The sequence below is a fragment of the Rhipicephalus microplus genome, chromosome 3, assembly GCF_043290135.1.
Source record: "Rhipicephalus microplus isolate Deutch F79 chromosome 3, USDA_Rmic, whole genome shotgun sequence".
NCBI lineage: Eukaryota > Metazoa > Arthropoda > Arachnida > Ixodida > Ixodidae > Rhipicephalus > Rhipicephalus microplus.
Window position 1 is genome coordinate 194,540,161 of NC_134702.1, and position 19,980 is coordinate 194,560,140.

Below are 19,980 nucleotides of genomic sequence, written 5' to 3' on the forward strand. Positions count from 1 at the left end.
ATATCCCGTTTCAGCATGTCGGTGACGTTTTCCTCAATCATTTGCCGTTCTGCCGAAGACAGATGGTGTAGGCGGCGGCGCACAATAGAGCTGCCTTCGGTTTCGAAGCTGTGCTCTGCAACAGATATGCGGCCCAAACCTTTCAAATCTACGTCGAACGAAAAGCGGTGCTTTTGGAGAAGGTTTAAGAGGTCTCTCTTTTGCTCAGCAGTGAGGTGAGGACTTATGGTAGCATTTAAAGCACCAGTGGTTGCCTTGGTATCGGTAGTAGCAGGCGAAGGCGGTGATTCTGCGTGAAGAGGAACCAGCGAAAAAGGCTCGCTGTCAGCGAAGCAGCTCACAGCAGTGCCCTGGTTCAGCATCACTGGCGATGAAGTTGGGTTCAAGGCGGTGACCAATGCCTTACCGTCGTTAAAGCGCACAAGGCCGGGTGCAATGGTAAGCCCCGCAGGTTTGGAGGAAACTGATGGAGCAATGAACACGTCTCCGTTAACTATAGTATACACAATTTATATACGAGAAAGAAGTGTATACCTAAGGGCTCGTTTCTCCGTGTTTTGACACAATAATAATGAGATATAACATACAGTAATGCCAAGGAATGTACAGATCTCGTATATATATATATATATATATATATATATATATATATATATATATATATATATAGTGAGTGAGCTATATTCGAAGATACACCCTGCATGACACTCGTACGTTAAGAATTGCACATCTAACAGTAATTGTTGTCATAATATACACTTACCGTCACTGGCGCTTAAGTTTCTGTTTCGCTGGTAAATGCATATTTACTCTATATTGCATTCCAGAAGCTGCTTTTTGATAATTTCCAAGCGGCAAGGGATTCTCAACAGGAAATGACTTCAGTTTTTTTTTAATCACGTGTCTCCAATAATTGACAATACATTATTCTATTTTACTTATTTGCTTCAGCTATTGGTTGTCCAAAATATGATTGGGCGGCAGCAGAGAAAGTAAGTGTGAAATGAATGCACCGAAAGAAGTCATTTTTTGAGGATTTTTCCGGCACTTCCTAAAACAATTGAATATCTACTCATGCATCCATACACCAAAGATAGCGGACGTCCGTAAACATGTTGAGGCCTGACAAACTCCTTGAACGGCGGGTGTTGCTGGAGCCAATGTTTCGCCAAACCAACTCGCCCTTATCATTTGCTGCCATGACTAAGACAAATGAACTTGTCTTCTTTAACTGGTCTCCAACGACGCCCACTTTTCCAGGAATTGTCATCACATATACACATGTCAGCCAAAAAATGTCATCATCCAATGGCAACTTACTGGCAGTCTTTCTTTGCTGCGTTCCTTTCTCCTGTTAAAAGGTGCCGTAACTCATGCTGTTCCATTTTGAGGAGCCCGGTTTGATACTCCGTAACTGTAAAACAAAAAAGTATTCTTGCGGTGATACACGCACGCAACCAGTATTTTTTTATCGTACTTAATCAAGTGAAAGGTGAGGGAGAGTACTCAATTTGGCATGGGCGCTGTTTCAGGTAACGAGGAGCAGTAGTAGTGATAGAAGTAAACATTTATTTAGAAAAAAAAACATACGTTGCTAGGGAGACCAGCCTCTAGTGGGTAAGCCTCCCTGCAGTACTAGGTGGAGCTCCTAGTCAGGGACCCCAATGGTCGTGGTGGCTGTCCTGGCATGCTGGACCATGGCTCGTTGGGCCACAAGGTCCTGGCGACCGAGCAGGGCCGCTTGGTGGTCCTCTCTTGTTGGATTTGGGTTCAGAGGTAAAGAAGGATTGAGCTGACATGCCCATATCATGTGGTAGGTGTCAGCCTCCACCGCGCAGTACTGGCAGAGGCCGGAAAAGGAAGAGCCAAAGTGTTTAAGCACTGCCGCGCAAAGTAAAGTATTGGTAAATTGCCGGAGAAGAATTCTCTTGTCCGCCTTTCTAAGTCCTTTGCAGGGCAGAGGAAAACGGCGGTGGGAGTTCTGGTAATGGGTAATTATCTCTCTATAAGTTAGGAGAGAAGCCTTTTCTTCTGGAACTCAGGGGTCATCGGTGGGCGTGGCACTGGCTTGGGGAACGAGAGCGCGAGCGGCAGTGTGCACCGCCTCATGGCCTCCGAGGCCGTGATGGCCAAGAGTCCATATTATTGAACGCGGAAAAGGGTAACCTGTTCGCGGGCAATATTTAAAAGTTTTGGCATCTAGGGGTGTGATCCCTTCCAGTAGAAAATTTCGGCAAGCTCCTTTGGAGTCTAATAATATAATTTGAGAACTGTCGTGTGATATAGCCACAGCTATGGCCACCTCTTCAGCATGGGTAGCATTGGTTGCGCGGAAGGACAGACCATCCACCTGCCTGTCTTGGTGGACCACGGCGGCTGTATACCGATCTCCGCAGAAAGGGCCGGAGATATCCGTTTAAAATACCTTTTGTTTAGAACCGAATTGGCGCCGGAGATTAAAAGCTTGCGCCTCTCTATGGCCAGCGTGCGACACACGTGACTTATTGGTGGGGAGGAGTCGAACATGAATGGCGTATTTCCAATGTTCGGGCACTCGTACCCGCTCCTCTGTGTGGAATTTATGACAAATGTTTAGGCGACCTAAGATTCGTCTGCCTGACGAGGTCTGCGCCAGACGCGTGTATTGATTTGTTAGGTGAGCCTCCCGGAACTCCCGATTCCCAACGCAAGAAGTTTTGCATTGGAAGTAGTGCTCTAGAGATCTAGGGCTCTCTTGACAATTTTTCGAAGGGTGGCCTTCAAGGAATCTTCGTCGTGCTTCCGTAAGTGCCGGTATGAAGTCGAATACAAGATGCGACTAGTGACAAAAGCACGCGCAAGACGAAGCGCATCCTTGCTTTTGAGACCTCTTCACTTGTAATTTTGTCGCACCCGGAAGCCGTACCTCGCCTCATTTTGGCTAGAGCGGGGCAAAGGTCAAGTAATTAGAAAGGAATATCCAGTGCCGAATTCTCTCTGCCTGCATAGCAATACGCGGAGCGTCACGTGTCCTGCTGAGTGCAAAAGTATTCGTCCTGCAGTGATAGGGTTAGTTGTGTTGCGGAGCCGTATAAATTGTGAAAGGCTCGGTGCTGTTATTTTTGCGTTTTACCTCGTGTTTGAGTAGGGTCGATCAGACTGCGGAAGAGTTTCTATGTATTGCGACTGGAAAACTGCCTGCTGACAGTGTTACAGCGATCTACCCAATTTGAGTCGGTGAGATGGGCAGCGTACTCGGCCACCGTCTGCGTGAGATCCAGTATCCGCATGCGGAGCTTGCGGTTGTGTTTTTGTCGGCGCCATCTCTTTGTGAGGCTATGACGGGCCTCCCAAAGATGGCGGAGATGTTTATCTACATCCGGATGACAATCCGTGAGTTGTATTTTGGTCTTGTGTTTTCTTAGTGTTTCGAGCACAGAGTGAGCCCACTTAGAATAACCGATCTCCAGGATGGGAGAGTCAGGTAAGGACTGCCGGAAGGCTTCCCAGTTTGGTAGGTTAGCCTGTGCGATGGGGCGTTGCAGGGGTCATGTAAAAAAACTTGGGGTTGAAAATGCATTGGTTACTACCGAGGGTTGCCCCGCCGCGGTGGTCTAGTGGCTAAGGTACTCGGCTGCTGACCCGCAGGTCGCGGGTTCGATTCCCGGCTGCGGCGGCTGCATTTCCGATGGAGGCGGAAATGTTGTAGGCCCGTGTACTCAGATTTGAGTGCACGTTAAAGAACCCCAGGTGGTCAAAATTTCCGGAGCCCTCCACTACGGCGTCTCTCATAATCAGAAGTGGTTTTGGGACGTTAAACCCCACAAATCAATCAATTACTACCGAGGGTTTCCTCGGTATTGAATCAGTGTGCGTGTCTGACGTTTTTCGTGAATGTTAGGTTGGGGCAGGTGTCCCGGTTTACAGAGTTACCTACACGAGTTGGTTGCGTGGGGTCTGTTTGAAGAGTCACGCCCAGTGTGGAAGTTAGCTCCGAAAGTTTCGTTTAATGCGTCTCTTCCTTGCGATAGCCAGAAAGCCTGCTAGGGGCGTTGAAGTCACGTACTATTAAAAGGGGGTCATGCCTGGCGAGCTCTAGTGCCCTGCTGAAGATGTCAGCGAATGATATGTTTTTGAGTTAAGGCTTGCATTAAATATTGAGGATGTGCACTGGGGGGTCAGTTCTGCGCAGGGGAAGAAGCGTGACCATAGTGTACGACTATGTTATTGAAATGTCGATGTCGACCTTTTGCGTAGTTAAGGTTTTATATACAAGAAGGCAGGTGAATGGATCCCGTTGGAAAGTGTTATAACCTGAGAGGTGCATGGAATTGCCAGGCTCTTGAAGCGCATGACGGCGCACAGGGGGTCAATTATTTGACGATCGAGGAGGAAAGGGGACAAACGGGCCCATTTCCGCCTTGAAGCCTCTACAGTTCCATTGAATTAAAGAGAGTAATGGGGGTTTTCGGTGGGGCAATGTGGAGCAGTTAAGATGAGTTGCCATATTGAGAATTCGTTGTGGCTGTGAGGGACTCTACCCCTTCTTCGGCGCCCTGTGCAAGTGGAAGCTCGGAGTTATCAGAGGTTTCAGTGAGGCTGATGGCGTGTAAAAACCTAAAGGTACGATTAACGTCCTTCAGAGGATTAGCCCTTCGGTTTCGCAGGTTTACGCCATGGAGCCAAGTTTTAATGTTACTTGTCACCTGTTGGGTAACAGAGTTGGAAACAGTTTCCAGGCTTTCGCTTATGGCGGTGAGTTGTATCATTAAAGCGGTCCTAGTACTTTCAAAAGCCTGAAATCTTACGTCTCGGAGCCTGTTAGAAGGAGCCTGTTAGAAGGCTCCGAGACGTAAGTAATGGTGCACATGGGCATCGGTTCTGGAGCGGGAATGGCATTATTGATGGGGAGTGACGAAAAGGGGTGGGGGGGCTGGTTGACGACCTGTCTCCAAGGCGGCAATTTGGCTTGAAGCTGCGCGTTCTGTGCCCGCGGCGGAGCAAGCTCTTGTTTGTGCACGAAGAATTCGGGGGAGGAGGCGCAGAAGGAAGAGCAAGAGGAGCAACGGGACGCAGTCCTGTTGCTCCATTGCCTACCTGAAAAGCGGTTTTCTTGTTCGGCTGTTTATGGGCACCAGGATCAGTCAGAGGTGGAACGTCTCTAGATTGCAGCACGGGGGCAACCTGGTCGGGTGTCTTGGATGACGTTTCCTGTGACGGTGTCTTAAGTGGAGGTGGTGCTTGTTGACTGGCCCCTCCAGTAGCAGGGCTCTTCGTGGCTTGCTTGGTAGCTCCCGGTTGACGTCCTTCTGGCACGACAGATGTCTTGGGTGTTGACCGCTGCTTCGACGAGCCGCGACTGCCATGATGTCCACCCGGCTGCTGCAGGCGGCGAAATATTGCTTTGCAGGGCTGGGATCCGGTGAGGTGTCCCTCACCAAACATTAGGCACGATGGATTGCACTCGTGCGGTGCCATCTCTTACCCAGAAGCACCCACAACTTGAACACCATGGTCGCAGCGTTGGTTGTTCGGGTGGGGACACAGCTCCACCCGGTGGCCCACCGTGCCACAGCTGTAGCAGGATGGAATGGTGCATTTTTATTCGCGTACTGGTGCCACAACGTTGTTGTGCACAAAATGTGGCACGCGGCGGCGTTCCTCCAACGAGGAGCAGGTAGCCACGCACTCGTAGCGTTCCTCCAACGAGGAGCAGGTAGCCACGCACAGCGGAGCGTCATGACGGGCACCGCTCGATTACTACCGCAGTAGAGTTGCTGTATATTCTTTTATGCTACCTGAAGGTAGCATATACTGTTACTCTATACCGCAGAATTGCGTCATGGCGCCGGACCAGAGAACACAGCGTAGTTCATTGTGCGTCGTCTGCTACAGTTTCACCCACTTCGCGGCAAGCGGCGAAATTTGCTGTTTTACTAGCGCATATGGCAAAGCGGGATGAACCCTAGCAGACGACGCGCCAACGGCAGTTTGCGCTTGTGCGCGCTGCGCCCACTTAGTGGTCCAAGAAGCACAGTCACGCACATTACCTGTAATAGTGGCCGCAAACAAATTGAGAGGAATTATTACGCATCCAACGACCACTTTACCACCCCACCCCAAGAGCACACGCGCATTGCATATACACGTTTAAAATAGCTCGGGATCTTAATTTTTTTTCATTTCTTGCGTTGAACAGTGCTTTATGAGCACAAGAGAACCAATAGGATGCCAGTGAGATACATCAAAAACGCAGAACAGTGACGGAAAGAAATGTCGTCCCTCGCCATCAATTGAGCATGCATGTACTGCTTCAAATGTAACAGGGAGTTTTAGAATAGCGCACCGCGAGTTCTCGCGGTGTGGTGTCTGACACTGCGCAGGCGTCGTAACGCGAATCGGCGTTCGCGTTCGCGGACCGCATGCAGAAAATCCGAAATTGCGTGCGGTGATCGTGACCCGCATGTGGCCCGCAAGCGCTGGTTTCGAGGCTATGGTGTCGGTGCGATCGTGCGTTGCGGTGCAGCAGGACAAACGCTATTTTAAAACTCATACGGCTATTGGTACGCCCGCAACGCCCGCAGCGCTTGAAAATGGTATTATAAAACTCCCTAATATTACTTTGAAAGCCCGGTAAAAGAAGCAACACAAAACCACGTACTACGACGCCGTTAATTCCAACTATGCAATTATATTTAGACTCCTGACCCGATAAGCACCTATCAAACATAATGACTGCATCTAGACGAGCCATGAGAAGGTCACGAGAATATTTCGATTTGTATTACTTGGCTTTCAACATATTATTACATTTGAAGCAGTTTCCCGCAATTGACAGACAGCTTTTCATTGCTTCGAGTACGATGCTGAAAGCGTTCACAACTCTCTTGCTACATTTCAAGAGCAGCAGACATAATTTATGGAACGTCTACGCAATAGGCATGCTTAACATGTAATAAAATACTTACACTTGAACGCGGTAACCTCGGTAAAAACAAGGATCTGCGAAGACTAATCAGACGAAGTTCGCGCGTCAACCGCCATCTTGTTTAGACTGCAAACTAGCCTACATTTGTCTACGATGTGGTCTTATCCGAGCTGTCTACTTTGCCGGCTACGTGAACAATCGGAATAATACTTAAGATGGCCGCCGTCCATTTAGCTCTCTAGGAACACACCGGATAGAGTTTCCTAAAATTAACTAGAGGGGTCTCTGGCGTGGCGATTGTTCAGCGACCATGGGAATGATGGTAGTACACACGTTTGCCTAGTCTTCGTACTTGCGTGGGTGAATCGTACTTGCGGCTTCGTTTACTGCTGTGTTTTAGTTTTGTGTTGAAAGAAAGATGCAACCCTTTTAAAGTTTGTGACCCGATTTGGAAAAGTAAGTCTAAAAGAATAAAGTAGTAAAGCGCCACCGCTGAACATTTCTTATTTTTGTTTCGTGAGAAAACAGCTCGAAGCCACACACAACTCAGACGTGGAGCCAAAGCAGGCCAAAAGTGCAAAGATTGGACAAATGTGTGCAGTACCCATCATTAACATGCTAGCTTAAGGGCCGTCCGTTGCAGCTCCCATAGACACTAGCGCCAAAGTTCTCTCTAGAGTATATTAAGAAAATCTAAGGTTGCAGCAAGTTTACACCGAAGCTTGTGAGCGAGCATGAGGGCGTGTTCGTTAGGCTATCTATATTCATCGAGCAGGAAGAAACGAAGACAGTGGTGCGTCGCGGAAACACTTTGTTTTCACGTATGCAATCGCCAGGAATTGGTGTGTGAGTGATATCACCAACGAAAGTAGGTCTCTATTCGCTATAGCCACCCCAAAAGTGACACAAGCGACCTGCAGTCTTTAGCAATACCAGCAGCGCAGCTTGGACGAGAAAGTGTGATTGAAAACTGTACGTAAAAGCAATGACCTTTTTCCTAAGTTGCATTGCATACGCGGTTGGCGTTTCGACTGCTTAACGTTATATACAGTACCACTGAAGATCGCGTACCGCAACGTCGCTCTCATCAGCGTCTACGCAGGGAGTCTTTCCTTGCACTTTGCCATGGTAACAGACGCGTTCATGTATATTACCCTGCTGACGGTGAAAAAACAGCGTCCTTGGCTGAGTAAAAATTGTGCTTTGTTCAGTTGGATTTGCGAACGTAAGACACCCGCTCATGACCAATCGGGGCCAAGATTTCTGTTCCCCTTCATTGCCTTCGCGTCCCATAAAAAATATAACGTGATTGCCTCCAGAAAGTTCTTGCGTCATTAAAAGTAGGAAAACAATGATGCCAAAGAAGTATGCACTGAAATTCTGAAAATGGTTTCTTGGCTTTGCATTGTTCCAATCACCAAGTATCTCCTTGGCGAAACTTTTTTTTCTGAAATAAATCTCAACGCTTCAAAAAGACTTCACGTTGTTTCCCTTTAAAAATGAGCATTTTAGTTATTTCCTCCCAAATAAATGTAATATTTATTGCATGGTGGTCGTGTGAAAAAGTACATAATGGATGCACTTGCGAAACGAAATCTGAAGTCGCTCGAAAACGGTCTACTTGGTGTAGTAACACATGTGCAGAAGCTCCGCCCTCGTAGCTGAGCTGCCACAGAAAGTTATCGCTGAGTATAGACACCCTGAGGTGCGGGTGAGGGCAAGAGTGTAGCAGCAATTTTTTTTCGAGGGGGCACCTAAAATATTCCCCATTCGTTCTGCATACCATTGCGAATAAAATTGCAGGAAGCAGCCGCCCTACCACTGGTAACGTTACTGGGAAAAGGGGGCTCCTCGGTCACAGATAGCGCACGCCAAGACTGCACAATTTGCTGCAACAGAAACGCCCCCACTGCCTTAGCGGAAAGCGTACACTCTTAATCTGGATCGGCATAAGGTCGACTTAGTAGCTGGAACTTTTTTTGCAAAAACGTTCTACTTATGTATTTGGAACCCCGTTTCACATATTTTAAGAAATAGATGCAAAATTGCACTGCTTATATTTGCTAAATAATTTTGTGGGTCATTGTTGCACATAAGAAAATAGAATATCCTGTTTTAAATAGGAAGCTGTTTGAGTTATTGGAATGGTGATCCACATAAAGCAGTGATAGATATATTCGGTTCGCTATTCCAGGTACCATCAGATCTCCTTTTTCTATAATGCAGTGTTATAAAAGAGAGTTAGGAAGCTGCCTATGGTTCACACTTCTGCAATATTTTTGCTTTTCCCTGACAGTAAAACACAGGTCATATGCCAAGCCGGCTGGGCATGTAGCCTGCGGTTATATGAACAATGGGAAAATAGAAATTTTAGCAGCAGTGTGGTCCCAAACAGTTCTCAACAGTCCCCTGATAGAGCACATGGGTGTAGCACAGATTATGGGTGTAGCACATGCAAATAAGCTTGCATAACTGATACGGAAAACAGGAACATTTATTATTGCTACAAATGCAAGCTTCTCAAAGAAATAAAGTAAATCAAATGCACATGTACCCATTTGCTACTTACTGACTTCACACATATTCTTTTAAAAACAATTTAGTACTCTAAGAATTATACAAGACAGGCATAACAGTCTTGACAGTGTTGAGTTAAGACAAGAAAAAAATTAGTGCACGAGGTAATAAAACAAATAAAGTGCAAGCGAATATTAAGAATGACTCAATTTCACACGAAAGTTTGTCAGAAGCATGTGGCAAATAACAAAATAAAAACATGAACACCAGAAGCAATACAGTTGGTAGATCACAATTGCACATAATATGCAAAGCTATTCGTAACCAAAACACTTTATTAGCCCATGAAAAAGCCTTACACTCATAATGGGTTACTCGATCCACAGTTGTGTAGTTCAACAAAACTCATCCCAAATACTACCATGAAAGCTAGTCTATATGTTAATCAAACATAGTGCCACAAATATATCTGGAGCAATGTTACACATTTTAAATAGTCAACAAGAAAACAGCAAAATATATAAGAGACTGCAAACTAAATGAAAAATGTTTGAATAACCAAATGCAGCCTTGAAAAATACAAGTGATATCTAGAAAAAAAAGAGAAAACGAGCTATGAAACGTTCGCCCAGCACTTTGCCCTGGTTATGAAAAAATTGTAAAAGAAGGCACAACTTCTCTGTTACAGCTGAACATTCAGTAATTTATTATGAGGCCTGACCGTTTTAGGCTTTTCAACACAGACTAACTTAGGCAACATAAAATGGTCAAATGTCAAATGGCTCACCCTTTACAACTGTTTGCACAAGTCCTGAAAACTTCCAAAAAGCATAGAGGTATGGCAGTTGTAAAATAAAATATACAGTCTACAGTAGGATGACTGCCTTCTCAGGTGACGATGCAGGCGCTAATGCCACAGTGTTTTGCTTGCAGGAGATATTGAAGTTGCCATTCCCTCTCAAAAAGCTTCGTGGAGACTTGTTGCCATGTTTTAGTGCCTTTAAGAAAAAGAGAAGCAGAAAATCTTAACTAAGCAATGGATTTAAATTGTGGTGTCCTTGGAGATATTTTTTTTACAATACTGATTGATTTCACTATTATTCCTTGGTTTCCTTTCTGTCAAAGCACCAAAATGTGCTAGTGAACACAAAAATTTTTCGAGCATGGGACATCAACGTTTACTTAATGTGAATGGAATCGCTGCGTCATTCCTTCAAAAAGCATTATGCTTTTCTGGTTGAAAGACCTGAACATGAATCAGCCTTTCATGTCTAGAGAGATTTTTAGTTACCACACAACATATTTATCATTGTGCACTTCGTACTTCAAACAGCTTCCCAGAACAAATAAATGTGTGCCTTACACCAGTATGTGCTTTCAAGCTTTTATGATGCTTAAAACATATTACAGGTCAACCTTATTACAAAACCCCGGTTCAAAATCTACCTTTCCATACTTTTTTTCGGTATTGCGTGCGCATAACTACAGCCCTCTTATTTTATATCAGTCCTGTTTATACACCTTGTCAAAGGAAGGAAAAACACACTGCCATGATGAACTGTGCGCGGGAGTACAAAGGCTAAGGGCGCAGCGTTTCCAGTGCATTTTCGAGGGGACGCGCCAATTCGCACAGCCCAAGGAGGGCTATGGCGGCGCCCAAAAGCGCTTATGAAAAGGTGAATAAAAGGATCCGAAAGTGTTGCCTTACTGTAGTGAATACTGCAGCATCAGCCGTCTTGGGTACAAAATTTTTTCAAGTCTTATGAGACTTCCCGATCCAAAATCTCTTGCATTTTGCTCAGCTTGGCCTCCATAGCCTCCACTACGTCTCCAAACCTTATTTTTGCTTCAAAGGCAAGCTGTAAGAAATGCACATTCTGTGAAACTTTGTGGCCCTCTGAAAACAAAGCAGGCCCAAAGATAGCTTCAAATAGATCTTGCTGAAGAATATAATGAATGAAATTAAGCTTCACAACTGCTCAAGCAGCTGAGTTGATATTATAATCGTCTTGACATGTAAGAAGTCTTTGAACAATGATTGGTATAGTAATGCCTTACCACTTGTCTCAAAGGTAGAAGCCGGTCTGATAAATGACCATTCACGTTTTCAATTATCAAGTTCTACAGAGCTCTGCTGAATAAATATAAATCACGACTTACAAAATAAAACTCTTAACGTTACAGAGCCGACACAACTTGAAAAACGCGAGCGATACTTACCACGTCAGAGTTTATGAAGTATGAGAGCAAATCATCTTGCGAATTCTAGCTGTGGCTCTCTGTGCTTGCGGCCAAAAGCATTTTTAATTTCCTGAGGTCCTAACAAAATGAATTTGTGACCATATCTTCAATTTCCTAGGAGAAAAGGAAAGCTGACAATGAGGGAGTGTACGCATTAGCAAAGCATAGATTATAAAATAAGCTATGTTTTTGTGCTCGTGACAAGTCACACACGAGTGACGTTCATTAAAAATGCTCAAGCTAACAATTAAAACGGCTAAATCTTTAACACCTGACCGCAGAAAATTTATACCCATGAATGAAATTTGGCAGAATAGTTGAAGAGACGATAAGCATCTCACCAATGAAACAGTACAAAATTCTGCTGTCTGGAAGTTATAGCTTAAGGAAATGATGATGGGGTACAGCACAGGAAGACCCCAAACAAATATTATTTTTATTTCAGAATCACAACTTTCGGGAGGCAAAGATACCTTCTAAATTGAACAGCAGCCCAGCTATTCCTAATACTCCATGTCTGGCACAGCTGCAGTCCATAAGCATAAATGCTTCAATCATCAGCCAGTGCAATCCTAAATATCTATATGTCACTTTGCCTGCTGAGAAATAATTTACTGGTGCAAGAAGGAGCAGGTAATTGCTTATAAGGGTAATATGGTCAGCTGGCACTTTCTCTATAGAAGATATCTTTGAACACTGATGGATATAGCAATGTCTTATCACTAATGGTGAAGGTTATTGCCTGACACGTCGGTTGCCAGGCAAAGTTTGAACAAGGACTCTGAAAAATGACACTCTCACCTTCAGTCCAAGGAGAGCGTCGGGACACGTAATGGGGTTGTTGGAAGCATGGCCACTTGCTGCAGGCTTCTCAGATACTTTTTTTTTCATTCGAAGCAGCCGTATTTTCAATGTTGCACTCACAGATTGCATCAATGAGTTGTGATATAGCATGAGTCAACATTTAAATACATAGCAGTGTAACCGCGCATAGTCGTGGTTTCTCCAGATAATTCAATTATTCAGTGCTCTATATAGAATTGTTTTAGATATGTTATGAAGCATAACGAAATACGTACCAAATGCGTTTATTTGTGTTATTTTTAGTGTTGCTATCACATATCAACATCACTGTTCAAGTCACAGAATGTAATGAATTTCGCGTCACGTGCAAAATTAGTGTTACAGATATGTGCCCACCTCTAATCTTATCCTACACATAAATACGCCGCATGGGAGCATGAGTCATACTGAACTGCTGGTGGGTTAGGCTTCAACATAAGATGTTCACAAATCATAACTGCATGGCTACTACACGCATTGTTGATGTTTTTATTATGGCGTAACATTGTTATCAATAACAATCTAAAACTAGCGTTGCTTATGAGCTCCATCTGCATTAGTGGGTTCCATTGATTTGAACCATGAGTGACGCAGACTGCACTATTGCACTACCTGACAAAATACATCAACCAGTAAAAAGGAGGTGGCAAATATTCATTTAATTGGCGTGAAAACTATCTCCAAAGAGTTCACAACTACTATATAAACAAAATTTATATTCACATGGTAACAAAATACTAGCTTAAAACTCATTACCACTTCTTGAACCTTTAGTCCGTGCGCACAAAATTCGGAACAGCGTTTGGCCTGCAAAAGCCGGTGTCGAGGCTATGGTGTAGCTTACATCGTGCATTTGGGCTTGCGCAGAAGCCAAACGCTATTCTAAAAACTTGTATGGCACCCAGGACGCCCGCAACGCAAGCTAATGCTATTCTATAACTCCTAATAATCTCTTGCATTTCTCTACGTCACAGGGCAAGCGAAGGGTGGCTTGAGCATAAAATAAAAACTTTATTGAAAAACAAAACAAGCACCTACAACAGAAACGCACAGAGCCAAACCTGGGCAGTGAGGCCGTAAACGTGCTAACGGCTAAGACAGATTCCCGGGGCGAGGATCGTGATTTCGCAAACACTGTGGATTCGTGCTACTTATCAGAATAAAACAACAGCGCTAACAGCCCAGAAATTAAAAAAGACCGATAGCTCAAAGAACGTAAGCTCTGACAAGTCCACATGGATGTTTTAGCGTGCGAGCACGAGGAGATCGCGCACACTAAAAAAAAATAACCTGAATTGACCTCAAAACGGAGGTAAACGGCCTGTCCTCTTCCGAATTCCCTTTTCTGTTTTTTTTACTACCTGCCAGTAAAGGTAAAATTTTACTCTCAACGTAACAGAGTTTTTAAATGTAGAAACGGTAGTAATTATTTACCCCACCGAGGTTTTTAGTGAGTATGATTAAAGTAAATTTTTACTACCCAAACAAAGTTTTACCGGTGCTAAGATTTATTTTTAAATCTCTTTCAAGGGCTTATGATGGCCACCAAGGTAGTATTTATTTACTGCTGCTACCGAGTTTGTGTGGCTGTCTTGGGTTTTTTAAACCTATTTGTGGCTTTATATAGTGTTCCTACTAGTTTATTTTTTACTATACTTACCACTTTTTGCGGCGATTGGCGAGAGTTATTTTCAAAGCTAATTCAAAGGTTTGAGGTGGCCGGTGTGGCAGTACTGGGCCCGGATTCACAAAACTCACTTACGAAAACATTTTTGCGCAAGAAAAATTTTCTTGCGTAAGTCGATTCACGAAACGAAAAAACGTCGTAAGAGGCCTTAGTTGTCACATCGGCCGCTGCAAATAAAGCGCGCTGTGACTGCCCGGGAACATGTCAGCGATGGTGATGCAGTTGCTATATTTGCTTACGTCACCGAAAAGTGCTCGTAAGTGGATTCACGAAGCGAAATTGTGCGTATAAACAGCATGGCTGAGAGAAAATCCCAAGAGTGGTCCGGACCACTCTTAGGAACAATGTGGCTACTTAGAACCTACTGCCGCAGCGGTATACTTTGGTGCCCTGGCTGGTTTCGAGTTAATTCACGCCCATCAAGGGCTGCCTGATGACTGCTGGTGCGTTTTTATTTCTTTCGGCGCTTTGAGCTTCGCGCGTTGTTTCCCTTGTACGCAGTGGATGGTGTTGACAACCACCATCGTCCAATAAGTTCGAAGTCGCAGTATTTGAAGAATTCTATTGGGCGTCAATGGCATAAAACTACGCATGTAAAGATTTGGTTGTTGGATGAAAACCAATGTGATACGTGAATGGCCGGTGCATTCGAACGCGACTTGGCATAGGATCAACCTTATTTGTTATGTTTTTGTGTTGCGCCCCATCTCATCCAATTAAAAGTGCGACTCGAGAGCCTTGCCTAATTGGTGGAAATTACCACCAAAGAGGTTAATGGAAGCACATTCTTTGCACGCTATAGAAAATGAAAATGAGAGGAAGTTTTCAGTGAGTGGTTCTTAAAATTTGTGCTCTAGTGTACTTTCATTGGCTCTAACTGTCCAATGGTTGCGATCTCTGAAATACAACTGTCGATACACTTTGGGACGATCTGGAACAAAGCGTACTTTGTAAGCCAAAGTGTATTAGGGGTGCGCATGATTACGCATGGAACTACAAACAAATCATGCATCTTCACCTTCACTGTTCAGACACTGATATGGACCGTGATACTATGGCAAGCAATCGGAATGAAGTGACCCTAGTAACTTTGTATGACACCAAAAATATGCAAACCTTCACAATTCTAGAGCAAACCTTGGCTGAATTCATCCCTGCGTCAATTACCAGCCATTAAACTTGGCGCACGAACATCATTCAAAGGTAGAGCGAGCCACTGACATGTATTTTGTGCGACGTAGCGACCACTTGACCTGAGAATAATAGCGTTGCGAAGGCGAATCCCCTGTCGCATGCTCTGATCGAAGCAGACGACAAACGCGAGCAGACGACGGCTTGGCCGAAAAGCACAGCTTGTGATTGGTTGTGAAGCAATACCCTCTACATCAGCTCACTCCGTGACATTGCCAAAACACTTCTTTCATCTGGCACGCCTGTCCTGTTCGTCATATCACCCCCCTCGCACATAAGAGAAAATTTTTTCACGCCGTGAAAATAGTGCAAGTACTTTCTAAGAGCTCTCTTATCATCTTATGTGCTGCGCAGTTGTCGAAAACAACATGGCGTCGTAAACAGCATATCGGTCGGTGCGACTTTCAGCAAACGCTTCTCGCACGAGTTACTTCAGCGTTTGACCGGATGTGTTGTGATTACAGCAGCTCTTTCGGTGCGTGTAAGCAGTGCGGAAAGCTGTGGCAGTGCAATGGTGTACGGTGAAGCGCAGCGAAGCCTGTGCGTCGGTGTGGTTATCAAGCGGGGATCGGCGTCGATGTATCGGCGACAACTGGCACTCGAGAAGCCTGCAGTGTGTGTTTGTGTGCCGGTAACAGTTTGTTCGCTTGACTTTCCAGTCTCTCAGTTTGGTGCTGTGCGACATTTCGGATTGACAGCGTTTTGACACGTTACTTGAGTGACCCCAAGTACGTACGGAAACGTATGAACTACGCGCTCAGTTCTTGCTTCGCCACTAGTTAGCCCGCACGCTTCTATTTACTTGAGAGCAATGTACTGTTCGGGAGTGAAACGATGTTCGTTGTGAACAGTGGTGCTGTGTTGACGTTCCAAGACTTGTGAACAAGCTGTGCTCATGTGACCGAAACTTGAAAGACAGCGTTGATAACTGTTTTGCCCTGCGAAGTCGTGGTGGGGCAACTTGGCGCTTTTGTTTGTTAAGTCGTCACTTCTCCTTTTTGTGATAACCATAGTCCTAGCGTTGCGATGTGATCAACCAAAACTGCGAGATGCTACGTTCTGTTGTGGATCGTGTTACTTTGGAAGCGCGCCTAGACTGTTCTTCGGTAACAACTTGAGAGTTCTATGTGGCAGCGAGAGCTCGTGAACGTCAAGCTTCCCTCCAGCCCCCCAAAAAAGCAAAGATTTCACTGGTGCCTTGCTTTGGATGAAGTTGTAGGCCAATATCGCCTAACTACAGGTTTCCGAGTTCGTCTGGCCATCGTTTTGCACGGCACTAGAGCCTTGACAACAGCCGGTCATGGCCAGTTCTTACACTTTATCAATGGACGTGCACGCCTGGCCAGCCCTTCATTGCTGTCATTGGCAGTTTCCAGTCTGCAGATGCCCTTTGCCTGTTCGCCGTACTTGGTTTCTTATGACACCGACGGCCACTAAATGCTGCCATCGGTGAGTTCACCTTGCAGAACTAAATTTCACCGGTACTATAATTCACGCAGTTCTATAACGTGTGCAAGTTTTTAAGCCCATCAGATGTAATGTTTCTCTATGGTAAGTTGAAGCATGAAAAATTTACTACTACTGTTATATACATACTTATATTATGAAGCAAATACATAAAAAGTTTTTATGTGATTTGATACAAGTGAGCTCTTGTTTGATTATGAGGTTGGGCCTGTCGATTGACCACGTTTGATAGTTGGAAAGTTAATGTGAATTTATTTTTCAGGAGCCAGGTTGCACTTAAAAATTTATGTTATTTTGGAAAATTAGTTCTATAGACGATTACCACTGTGGTAGTACTATACTTCAGTAGGACATATATATTGCGGTACGTAATTTTTACATGAGGCTTCAGTTTATTTCAAATTGATTATAGCAGACTTTGGTCACTTTAACGAAGTGATAGCTTCCTCAATTAAGTATTAGAAGTGAGTGCTTTTAATGATTGTTTTTAAATATCTCGTTTTTGGCTCTTCACAGATCGCAGAGGTTGGTTTCTTAAGGTCCTGTGATGCATCGGTTGCACATTCTGGCACATCAATCCTCATCATTACTTGGAGCACCTGTACAAAAATAGGAAGGACACGTTCTCCCTAACTGTGCAAGCCTATGTCACTGCTCGGACTGTTATCATTCAGCGGATGTGGCGTAGAAGCATGTATGGCAGCCTCATCTGGAAGGACTGCATTCTACTTGGGAGCTTCGAGGGCACAAAACTGCCTAACAGCTGGCTGCAAGGATAGTTTTTCTTTAATACAAACGATTACGTGAACACCACTTACTGTGCACAAAGTGAAAACCCAAGCATGGTTGCTTTCAGTGGATACCTGTAATATTCTTACACATAATTCTTATTCAACATTTATAGAACTAAATTGCAAGATAATTGAGAATGTTGAAAGCTGAAAGCCTGCAGCTTATGAATGAAACTCCAATAATCCGAGACTCAAAAGCTTGTGCTTTGAAACGAGCACAAATACTTTGATTCCTTATTGAGCTCTCCAGCTTGTGACTCCCTCTGTGGATTAAGTGCTCTGGAAGGAAATAGCAAGTGGGTGAAAATTGCCTGGCTGTTCACAACTTGCAAGGAGAAAGACCTATTGAAGAAGCCTCAGATGACATAAGGCCAGTAACTGCATCTTTTAGCTAATGTAGCTTTTTCTCTCTCAGTGCTGTTGCTTGTGTTTCAGCCGAACATGTTCACCACGATTGCATAGTAATATATATTTTTCTACAAATTGTACCTGACCTAAGTATGCATTGTTGATCTCTAAAGGTGACGTTCAGTGTGTTTCAAAGCCATGGCTTCTCATTTCTCTGACTGTGGCTAGCCTATTTCAGCAGCAGAGCGATGCAGCTAGCACACATGCAATCCAAGTTATGGAGCGCTACTTTGGTGTTCTGTGCAGGACACAGCATATCCATCCGGCAAGACACTGGTATCAACAATAATGGTGAGTGTTGGTGGCACCTGTAGGAGCCAGTTGTGTTTGTTGTGTATGATTATTTCCCCTGATGAAGTGCATTTTTGAAAGGTTTTCTTCATTTAGAATAATAGATGTCAGAAACAAGCACACTCATAATCCACAAGTTCTTTGTGTCTTCTAGACTGCCCATTTGCTCCTATATGCGGTATGGTGAGCTGGCTATGTTAGATAGCCTTAGAGTTATCAACATTGGCTGTTTTGTGGTTAATGCAGTCTAACTTGTGTTTCTTAGTGAACTTATTTGTGGTCTACTTCTCGCACCTAGTTTAAAGTCGAAATAAAAGAAACTCTATTGGCTTTTTATGTCTGTAAGAAGTTTCATGCCTTCATCTATAACATTGTGGTTTTGCTCTTGTATCATATTAAATATATTTTCAGCCTTCACTGTTTGCGTGTGTGAGTGTGTTGAGGCTTGTCATTGGCTTCTGAAAATACAATATCTGTAAATATGAGCACATAATTGACAACTATACACTCTTGCATGTAGCATGGTTGTAACAATGATCTGTATTTTTCTAAGTTCCAGCAGTAACAAGAGGTTCGGTGCTCCACGGTCATGTACGGTGTATCAAGAACAGAGCACAGAAGACCAACAAGTATAAAGGGACTGCCAGTGACTGTTCTCCTGCTCAAAGTTTACAACAGCAGAAAGAGCACATTGTGATGTCAGGAGCAGCTGCTGCTTAACTTCTTATCAGTGCATTATTCAGCAGTTCCTTTGCTTGCATTCGAAATTATTTAAATTTTGCATGAAAGATACCAAACTATGACACCAATTTAAAGGCTGCTGTAGTGTTAGTGGGCAAATATTTTTGAGCTGAAGTTTTTAACATGTGTGTTAAGTGCCTGCGTGCCTCTACATTTGCATGCCAGAAATCACAGCATCCATGGTCGCCAATGGTAACTGTGTTTGCATTGTTTGTAGTACAAGAAGTAAAGCCATGGATGCAGTAATCATGTACTTAGTCGATGTAATCCTTCAGTGTACACTCATTTGTATAGCACCAATGATGCCATGAGTGTATAAGCTCTGGGAAGTGAATCTATGTGGATTATTTTATTTGGAAGGAAGAGGATCATCACTACTCCTAGTATATCTTAACAGTAGATTTTAGTGCTTGGGTATTATCCCACTGCCTGTCCGTCCTTCAACAGTCTACTTATCTACTGTGTAAGTGTAACTTTTTAAATGTATACTTTGCTCGGATAGGTTTGTTCATAATGTAATGCAAGTGACTTATCATCTATGCAGCTCTACTCAGACTAGAAATAAAAGTATTTATTTTTATATGTAGCTATAGCATGCATTCACTTGTGTTTTTCTAGGTGCCTGTACAATTGTTTAGCCCTACAAAAGTGCTGGTATATTTTATTATTGAATCTGGCATCTTAAAATAGTTTGTTAGTGGAAGTAAGAATGTGTTTACAACCAATATTACTATCCTCAGATGAACTGTGAAAACTCTGTGGAAATTTATTTACAGTTTTTGAACGTTGTGAAGGCATATGTTATGTTCTTTTATTGTGGTTCCTGTTTCATGCAAATGACCCATAATTACTTGGCAGTGGCACAGTATTAGTTGTTATGTTACACATATGTACTG